The sequence below is a fragment of the Sycon ciliatum genome, chromosome 4 (assembly GCF_964019385.1).
Source record: "Sycon ciliatum chromosome 4, ocSycCili1.1, whole genome shotgun sequence".
NCBI lineage: Eukaryota > Metazoa > Porifera > Calcarea > Leucosolenida > Sycettidae > Sycon > Sycon ciliatum.
The window spans coordinates 2,751,187-2,762,104 of record NC_088646.1 but is presented as its reverse complement, the minus strand read 5'-3'; positions in this window follow the sequence as shown (position 1 = coordinate 2,762,104).

The window sequence follows — 10,918 nt, the reverse complement described above, 5'->3', positions numbered from 1 at the left end:
CCTGGACTTGCTTTGCTAAGTGCACGATGTTGGGTTCTTAGTGGTGGAGCTAGTAAGGTACTATTTATTTTGTTTTTATTTCGATCTGGTCACGTTGTCTCATATCGAGGAAGAGGAGAACAAATAATGTGGCTCATAAACCCAGAGATATTCTCGAAAGGCAACTAACTGTCTTGAACCATACTCAGATTTACTTCGATGACCATTCAGAAGAATACCATCACAAGCAGAACTCTGGAAAAACAACAACTGTGCCTACGCTCCAATGAACTATATAGCAAGAGCGGCGGCCACATCTAACACCTTGCCTCTACACCAACACCTAGCACATACATGTAGATAAGAAGAGCGCGTGATGACGAATAAGGTGCTAAGTGCTAGCGTAGAAACAAGGCGCTAGACGTGGCGCGTACAGGCAACAATTTAGCAGAGCATGGAGAGGAAAACTGTTCAGCAACATTCGAAGAAGCAGAACGAGAACGAATAATACTTCAATTGAGGCTACCTCCGTAACAGGCCGTATGGATCAGATCTACACTCCCAGCCATGGTAATTGATGAGTTATTTTCTCCACATCACGAACTCATTTGGCTATCCATTCAATTGTCCCCTGGACAAAGGATAGTCTTGGGCGCTGCTTACAGGCCAGGTTCGACGGGGCCCAGTGACCTTACGCTCATTAACCATCTCGATGACATCCTTCCCTTTGCTCGTGCACTTGGTGCCAACCTCATACTCGCCGGTGATTTTAACGTGCATAACCGCAATTGGCTCCATAGCTCGAAGACCACATCTGCGGGGGAAGCCCTCGAAGACACATGCACAGCCCACTTTCTCACGCAGCACGTTCAGAGTCCTACTCGCGGGGATAACACACTCGACCTGGTGATGTCCACGTTCAACTCTCCAGTGACCACGCAGATAATGTCCCCTATTGGTCGATCGGACCACGCTGTAATTCTTTCGGACTTCACAGGTGTTCTTCCTACCCATGAAGCGGCGGTGCAACGAACTGTCTGGCGCTATGAAAAGGCAGACTGGAACCGCCTCCGATCCTTTTTCCGCCAGGTTGATTGGTCAACCGTCATTACTGCCAACCCAGAAACTTCGTGTGAGCACGTTACTGCCACAATCATGAAAGCCGTTTCCCAGTTCGTTCCGTCCAAGACACTGACAGTGAAGTCAACGGATCCGAAATGGTGGACACCTGAGTGTGCAGCCGCCATGAAGGAGAAGGACAAACGCTGGCGCACTTGGAGGAAGCACCCTCACGATTTTGCACTGAAACATGAGTTTACCCGTTATGTAAACATTGCTATTGCAGTCCTCGCTAGATCTAGAGTTTCCAAAGAGAACAGCCTCAGACAACAGCCTCAGACATAGCTTGTCGAATGGGTCCCTGAAGGAGAAGGAATGGTGGACGAAGCTAAAGTGCGCTTGTGGCGAGGGTCGGAACACTGACATTCCCCTGCTCGTTGATAGTGAAGGTTGCGAGAGGGCCACAAGCTATGAGAAATCGGAGGCTTTCGCACGTTTCTTTTCCCGCAAGTGCAGTGTGCAAGGCCGCGACCTTACCACGATGGACTTACCGGACACGGCATTCGCTGACGCACCTGCACTAACGACAGTCCACTTTCGCCCCGGATGCAGTCCACCAGCTTTTAGCTCGCCTGGATGCCTCAAAGGCGACTGGACCCGACGGTATTTCCGCTCGTGTCTTGAAGGAATGCGCCAGAGAACTTGCCAAGCCACTGTGTCAGCTCTTTGCTCTTTGCTTCCAGCACGGAGTCCAGCCACAAATGTGGAAGACTGCCAGCGTGGTTCCAATCCACAAGCGATCTTCACGATCCGCCCTAAGGAATTATCGTCCAGTTTCACTGCTGAGCATAATCTCTAAGATCATGGAGAGCATTATCAATCGTCAGCTCATGAATCACCTTGAGCGTTACAAACTCCTGACACCCCACCAGTTCGGGTTTCGTCGCCGCCTCGGGACCTCAGATGCGCTACAGGCTCTACACCACGCCTGGATCACAGCCGTCGGCCGAGGCGGTGCAGCACGTATTCTAGCCGTGGATATTGCCGGAGCATTCGACCGTGTGTCCCATGCTGGCCTCCTCCACAAAGTCCGCCATCTTGGCATTGGCGGCCCCCTGCATACCTGGCTCTCTTCCTACCTAGGTGGACGGTCCATTCAATGCTTGGTGGGTGGCCAAACCTCATCGCTGTATACCATATCAGCAGGAGTTCCCCAAGGGAGCATACTCGGCCCTACACTCTTCCTGATTTACGTGAACGACGCCTCAGAGACCCTGTCACCCGGAGCCCACCTGGAGGCGTACGCCGACGATACTACCTTGTACAGCCTGATATCCCTCGACACATCCCCAGCCGACGCAGCATTGAGCCTCCAGACTTCTGTTGATCGCTTGCATCAGTGGGGCCGCAGATGGCGCATCTCCTTCGAACCGTCGAAGTCCCAAGCCATGACTGCCACTCTCCGCAGAACCCCCATCAATTTGCCTCGCATTGTCTTCGGCGGCACTCCTGTCCTTGAGGAGAAGGCTCTCTCTTTACTTGGAGTGACCTTTGACTCGAAGCTGTCATTCAGCACTCATCTCCGGAAGGCTGCCACTCGAGCCAAACAACGCCTGGGCTTCCTGCGCCGTGCAGCGCACATTCTCTCTCCAGCCGGCCGCACCACAGTATACAAGGCATTTGTTCGACCAGTTATGGAGTATGCCCCCCTCATCTGGATAGGTGCTCCGCCCAGCTACCTGCAACGCCTGGATCATATCCAACGCTGTGCTCTGCGAATCATCGGTCCAGGTGCACTATTACCTAGCCTGGCCATCCGTCGTACTGTTGCCTCGCTTGCCTGCCTATACAAGCTGCATTACCTGCCTGGCCCTCCGCAGCTGCTCTCTGTTTTGCCACCGCGCTATTTCCCCTCATCCAGCCCCAGAACTCGCAGCGAGCATGGTAGCGTCATTGGCCATGACCACCAGCTCCAACACCAGCTGCTTGCATCTGTTCCGCTGGCATTAAAGCGCTCGTTCCCACACTGCAGTATTAGTGACTGGAACTCCCTCCCCGCCGCTCTTCTGTCCCAGCCTCCCCACAGCAAGGGAATGCAAGCATTCAAAACTAATGTTTATCGCCATCTGCGAAGCACAAACTGGCTCTGGGCGGTCGACTCGCTATGATGATGCTCTCGTCGTTCTCCTCTATCCCTATCTATGCACCACAACTGGCTCAGACAACCGACTCGCCATGATCAGCCATGATGATGCTCCTCTCAGTAACAGCCCTGGTAATTTGTTAATAGTCTCACAGTTTCTCCCGCACACTCGCTGATGTTAACCCTTCCTTTCTTTTCATTTTGCTGACTCGTACAGCTCTATCTTTTGTTTTTGGTGCGTGTTTTTGGCCGTGATGCCGAGACCTCAGGTCGGCAGAGCCATCAATGCCCCACCATCACTGCTGCGTCTCGGTGCAGCCCCTGCTCAATAGTTGTCACGTTCGTCCTAGTCTCAGTATCATTGTCTTTCTTTATTATTTTCGAGCTGGGAATGTGAACATAGTAAAAAAAAAAAAAAAAAAAAATCCGAGTTAAAATTTTTTAATAATAATAATAATTGTGAAAAGAAGAAGGACAAAATGTTACGAGTTATGACTAACTGTCCACCAACGCAACCAGATCTTATACAGTCAGCGTGTGCGACAAAATGGCACAAAACTGCCATTTTGCCATTTTGTCGCACGCACTGACTGTATAAGATCTGGTTACGTTGGTGGACAGTTAGTCATAACTCGTAACATCTTGTCCTTCTTCTTTTCACAATTATTTAATTGGCTCACCATCCGAATAATAATAATAATAATAATAAAGTCAATTGCTCGAACTGATGCCAATTGCAGACTTTGCAAGGGCAGCTTAGAAACAATTGACCATAATATTGTCAGTGCCTGCCCAGTTCTTGCTCGGACCAGTTACATCGAACGTCATAACCGGATAGTCAAGTATGTGCACTTCGAAATGTGTAGAGCACGGGATCTACCTACTGTTGCTTCACGATTCGACCACCAGCTCAAGGCATTGGTCCAAAGTGATTGGTATCGGCTCTATTGGGAGTATTCGGTCCCAACTGACCTGAAACTACAGTTGAACATCGATTATCCGACCACCTCTGGGCAGACAACTGTCAGGCGGTGTTCAGATAAGGCAAATGTTCCGGATAAGAAAAAACTGTCACTCACACACTTTCAGTGGTTATTACTAGCCGCACGACCTTTTTACTTTTTACTTTTCAAAATTTTCGTATGTTTTGAATGGCTCACTACATGTACAGTGCGTACTCTACGGCACGTGCGTCCAAAAAAACTGTTACGGATAATCGAATGGTCGATGTGCGGATAATCGATGTTCAACTGTATCAGCAAACAGGCCCGATCTGCTCCTTGTTGATGACAAGGAGCGCATCACATACATCATAGACATCAGCGTCCCTGGTGAGAACAACATCAATAAGAAAATGGCTGAAAAGCGCTCGAAATATTATGACTTGAAGCGGGAGATTTCCAGAATTTGGTCCCTCACCCAGGTTGACGTGGTACCTGTGGTTGTCGGTGCCCTGGGAGGCTTGGTGAGAGAGACTCCTCAATGCCTTCGGACTGTGCAGGGAGGAAACCTGGCTATTGTGCAACAGAAGGCTATCCAAGGTTCGGTTAAAATTCTAAGAACTGTCCTTAATATGTACATGTAGATGCACATCTGCTACATCTGCTGCGTTTTCATGTTCAATAGCCAAGAGGCTTGAAGACTGATAAAGATATTTCCTTTCTTACTCCCTTCATTGGTTGATGCACTTTGATTTAGCAGTTAGCACTCTGACGCTGGCCAGTTTAGGCTTTTGCACTTGGCACCAATTTGCATAGGCCATACTTGAGTCCTGGTGTCGGCTTTTGTCCCTTGTGCTACTTCAGAGCGGACTCTAGAGGCGTCAGTAATAGACTGGTACCGATTCCGAATCCCAATGTCATAATAACCCCCATAACATCATTCGGCTCACCAAATTTCGAGCTTTGACCGATCTCAACGTCCTTATCACTTGTAGAATACCTGTCACTGCAAATTCTTTATTTTTGTTTTGGTATTGGAGTACGGATTGAGGTTCTTTCCTTTCTTCCTCTTCCTTCCCCTATTTCCTGCCCCTTTGGTTTTTACCTTTTTTTATTTTTTCACTTTCTTTTTGCTGTCCCACCCATGGAAATATCTTCCCGGTGGGTCTGGCTTATCGCCTTCGAAAGAAGTGAATAAAGGAGACATAATAAGAGCGAAGCGTTATCAACACTACAAGCCAGCGAATGACAGTTCTGTAACCTGCCTAATAAGGCACTCCTAAAACTAAGTACAGTGTACTAACTGCTAACGAGAGAACTTAACGTACTTTCTACTAACATCAGGAATTTGTTCTTCTTTTTTTTTAAGGCCCAAACCTGCCCTGCCAGTTACGGACTTACGGGGGTCGCCATGGCAAATAATAATGGTAAACAATGAAAATCAATCACCGACAGGAAGCTGTCTCCGGGCCAGTTTATATTATAACATCAGTATGGTACGACGGCAGCTTTGAAGCTGCTGAGAGACGACAGTACTCTGACTGCATCCGGTAGGATGTTCCAAAGAGCGCTACCTTGGGAGGCAGGGCGAGATCGTCCGGCGCGGGTTTGTGTAGCTGGCAGACGAAGCCCCAGGGCGAGATACAGGCGCGTCCTACGATCCGCGCAGCGTACGAAGAGATCCTGGAGGGATGGACTCGCACTGGTGTGTATGCACCGTCCGACAAAGACCAGGACCTTCTGCCGATGTACTTCTCCAATCCTGAACACCTCCATGCGTTCCAGGAGATCACTGGCACGGGAGCACCCTGGCCAGCCATAAACTGCTCTTGCCCCACGGTGTTGTGCTACTTGGAGCCGATCGGTCTGGGCCTGAGTAAGTCCTGGGCTTATGGCATGGTGCGAGCGAGGAATGTCCACTTGCCATTCAGCCCTTGCGTGAACGCCGTGTCCGCTGCTTGCGGTTGCGATTGGGCGTACCTGCTGGTGAGGACCTGCAATTCCTTCACCCATTCCGTAACCTGCAACAAACTGCTTGCAGAAAGCAGTAGTGCCCAGTCCCACACCCAGGTGACGGCAACCGATTTGCATGATTGCGATGTTGGTCCCATGGAATACTTCCTCCGAGGTTTTGGCAAACTGTGGTTTCACCAGGAGAGTGGCCTTGGCGCCATTGATGAAGTATCCATACTTGTGGCCCTCCTCCTTGAGCGTGTTCCACCATACACGCAGCACATGCATATGGCCTGCTGCTGTGGAATCATCCGCAAACCAGATGTGCTGAGACGCTAAGCTGCTCGCCGCCTTCTGCATGAGTGGGAGGAGCCCAATGGCAAACACGGGCATTGCCATCGGGTCTCCCTGGGTGGTGCCCTCCTCAGAAAGAAGACACTCCCCATCGACGAACAGCCGTGCCCCGGGGATGCCGGTAGGTGTTGGTGACGGCACCCGCGATGGCCGGACAGAGGTGACGGATGTTGTGCAAGCACACACTGCGGTTCAGCCTGTTGAACGCATTGCTCGCGTCTGCTAGGAGGACTGCTTCGGTCTCTTCCTCGTTCCACAGGTGCCGCATTGTGTGGATTGCTGCTTCCACTCCACATTCTTGGCCGCCAAAAGTCCACTTCTACAGTCCTGTATGGTCACGTGAATACTTTCGCGTGAAATTTGCACGTGCCGTGCTATTCAAACCTGGCGAGAAATACGCACAGAAGTACGTTAGTACGATTTCTCGCCCCGGGTTGATTTCAACCCTCCCCCCCCCCCCCCAAGCCAAGGGGAGGGTTGAAATCAATCTGGGGCGAAATTTCAACCCGGGTCAAGCGCAATGCGTCATGTAAACGCGTCATTCATTTTGCGCACATGGCAGGTTGAAATCTGACCCGGGTCGAAAAATCAGAAAGTCGTCGGATTTGATCCGATGAGGTCTAAAAATAAAAGCTATTGCAGTCCATTCCCAAACGCTCCATCCCGATCTAACAGATTTCGGGTTTTTTTGCCGGGAAACATTTCTCAAGCTTGAGAAATTTCAAATTGGTCTAGTTTTGGTGTATGACTACGAATGAAGAAGGGTTATCGGCCTGGTCGAGCAGTGAAAGGCTTCTTCCACATCGCTTGGATTATTTTCATATGAAAGGTAATCAGTTTGGCAATGCCCTGCCGCCAGGAGAATGCAAACAACGCTATAGAATGCGTTTTTGACGTTGATTCACTACTTTTAAAAGGTGTGCAAGCTCCACTGCATGCAGCCGCTTCATTACACAGACACATACATCATCCTCAAAGCAAGTGGTCTCTATTTGCTGCAAGATCCTATTTTCTCACTCATCCTTGATTGAGAAATATGATGCCGATCATGCATCATACTCGGACCAGTTGTCAACCTTCATAGATATCCACATACAGTTTTACTACCAGCTCTTGTAGTACTTGAGAACGGTTTTATTCACAACACCAATTGGGCCAATCGCGTGAAACCATGAAGTAAGAGTCAAAGCAAAAAGAAAACCCAAATTCGGAAATAAATAGAACACTCAATTGAAATGTAAGATTGAAAAGCTCGACAAGAAATTGTTACCTAATAAAATTGCCTACCGGCATGCAAAGGCGAAGTCACGCCTCTGCCCGTGTCAGCACAGCCCGCGGCAATATGCTGCAAAGGGGCTCCCGACCTTGCGGCGAAACCAAAGCAGCTAGCGACTTCAGAAATATAGTGTTTTCCTTGCCCGACACACCCGAGGTCGAAAACACCAGTGGGGTGAATGATGCTCTCCGTCCAACTGATTGACTCTGGCACCATACGCCGCCTTCTTCATTCTCTCGTGTGATCTCAGGTGGCTAAGGATTTCCGGATGAGACAGCAAGGACGGACCAAGGTCAGTGACCCTTACATCAAAAAAAGATGCCCTGCTGCCGCGACCAGAAACCCCTAGCCCTTATGTCCAGGCGTGCCTCTGGCTGAAGATTAGCCGAGGTGGCAGAGACATCCTCACCGTGTAGTGGTAGCAAACGTGGCTCAATCTCCACATCGGGCAGTACCTCCTGCAGTACGCTGGCTAGAAGGTCCCGAAGCTCGTTATGGCGAGCCGATGGATAGCCGCCGGTCGGGCACGTGATGGCATGGTGGGTAGTCATGGACTTCCCATAGACACAATGATCACATACACTCCAGTGGAAGACCATAGCGTATGCATAGAGCGTCTCTGAAATCCGACTTTCTCAGCACGGTGCGGTTTTTCCAGGACGGTTGCGCTGTTCACCATGTTGACATGCCCTTCTCATCTGCTACTGCGAGCAACTGCCGCTGGACCGGTGAAAGCTCCGCGGCAAGCTCTGTCTGCTGCTGCCGGCACCGACCGTTTTTTTCTCCTGGCGCTTTTGTCGGGCGGTGCCTCGTGTCTCGTCAACGGCTTCTAGAACAGGATTGGCCATGCCCTCCACGATGCTCAAGACGCTTTGCGTGTTTGGGTCCGGACTGATCATGGCTGGGGCGTCTCGGACGCTCTCGTTAGTAGAGTCGTTACCGTGGGCATCGATCAAGTTCACCATTGACGCCGTGATGGCAAGTGATGCCTGATGGTCTGCCTCTGCAGACTTTGATACCATAGGGATTGCCAAGCCCCTGAATCGTGTTGGGAGGGACAGAAGCTGTCTCTGCGAGCTGTCAGCTGCCATTCCCTGGCCCAAAAGGGCAGGAAGAAACTGATGATCCAATGCCTCATCGAGAGGGGCCAGGGTGACGGAGTTTATCAATGATGCTCTCAAATGGTAGGTCCATTAGGACGATAAGCCCTTTGTGAGCACAGCATAGGCGGCCTGGGGTTGCATTTCCGCCATTCCAGCGAGAGCCATCAGCTCAAGTCGCCAGTTGTTGACGTACCTGTCTCCGGTACGATGGCAATACTCTTCACAACCAATGATCCCGCCGAGATATTGGTGACCCGCCGCCGTGACGCAGACTCCCATCCCCTGCAACACACGGCCTCAGGCCGGTCCACGTACTGAGGCTTTACCAGGAGACTGGTCTTGGTGGGATTGGGATTGTATCCATACTCAGGTCCGAAAATGTTTTTTAAAACATCTTTCCAGTAGCTCGCGAGGGAGCTAATATCACCGCCAGCTGCATCGTCGTCAGCATACCATTCCTGGTCGACGTTGGGGTTTGCCTCCTGCAACCTCTGAACTACCGGTACAGTTGCTACAGCATAATAGGCCATGGCCAGGGGATCGCCCTGACAGTTTCTTCTTGGGAGAGAACCTCACCACCACCGGCCACAAACAGTCTGGTCTTATCTGAGTAGGTATTTTGAAATATCCTTCCCAGAGCCGGACAGATCCTCGGAATATTGTGAAGTGCTGCAGTGCGGTTCAGGGAGTTTGTCGCATCCACAAAGAGAACCGCCTCTGTACTATCATCACGGTTGAACATTTTCTGCATAGCGTGTACAGCAGCTCCGCAGGCAGATGGCACACCCAAACAGAGCTGCATGGGAGCGACAGCACGTAGAATGTACGGCTTGATCACAGACACCAATGAGTCCAGATGCGGTAAATGCACTCACATCGGAAGCCGGTATTGCCTCTGTACACAAGCACTGCGCTGCGAGGGCCAATGCGCGACAGAGGTTGTCAGATGCAGAGTTGTAACTGGTGAGCATTCTGCACCACCCATCCGCATCAACACTGGATGGGCCAGAAGAACCCTTCATCTGTCGAGACATCTTGCGAAATCAGCTCGGGCGTTATTCTCTGGAATAAGATAGGGTTGGCTATTGCTGCATCGCCCTCCAGTAGGATGGATTCTGGAGGGTCAACAGGTGTGGGGTGCTTTGATCGCAACACATCTCTAAATGTTCTTGTGGAAGATTCGTCCGCCGGCCATCTAAGTGCAAGACACCATCGGCTGACTCTCTCTCTCTCTCTCTCTCTCTCTCTCTCTCTCTCTCTCTCTCTCTCTCTCTCTCTCTCTCTCTCTCTCTCTCCCTCTCTCGATACCGGATTGCTGAATGAATTTTACCGCCAAACACTAGATTAGAGAACACAACATCACTCTTGTCAGATGCCTCATTGGAACGAGACGTATACATTGGTGGTAAATGATTTTGAATGCATGCGCCCTCCGACACAAGATCCACGATCTTGTTGCCCCTTCCAGAGCTCTAACCGCCGAAGAAGATGAGCTGACTGATCTGTCATGATCTTGGAGTTGTGCGTCTTCTGCAACAATACGTGAGCAGCAACGCAGACTGCCTTCCATGCAATGCACCGAAGTGGAGAGCCATCCGCAAAGTTCTTAATGTACTGCGCCAACAATTCAGTGAACTTCTGCCCTGCCGAGCCAAATGGGATCATGAAAAGGTTCAGCCTCCACTTTACGACGACTTCGTACGCGGTGTTAACGGCCGGCTATCCGAGGATGGTGGCTGGGGTTGGTCCAATGCTGGCAACAAATTGACATCGCTGTTGTAGGATCCATCCAACTCTAGCTCTTGTAGTACTAGTACTTGGCATTGAGGCGGATAGGCCCTGAAGAAGGATTCGCGAAGCGAAATACATCAAGCATCTGGGTGGGATCTTTTCCGAAACCGCGCTGCTTTGCCTGTCTCTGTGCCCTGCAGTGCTAGACGTGACCCCTAGGAGAGAGGAAATACCCACTTGCTGCTGCTTCTTGTTGCTATTCATTCCAGCATACGTGTACTGTAATTGGTCATGGTCCACGAGTTGAGTGAATGTTTTTTTTTGTTTTGTTTTACTGAAGACACCACCTACTCCTAAGAAGAGGGGAGAGAAAATACAA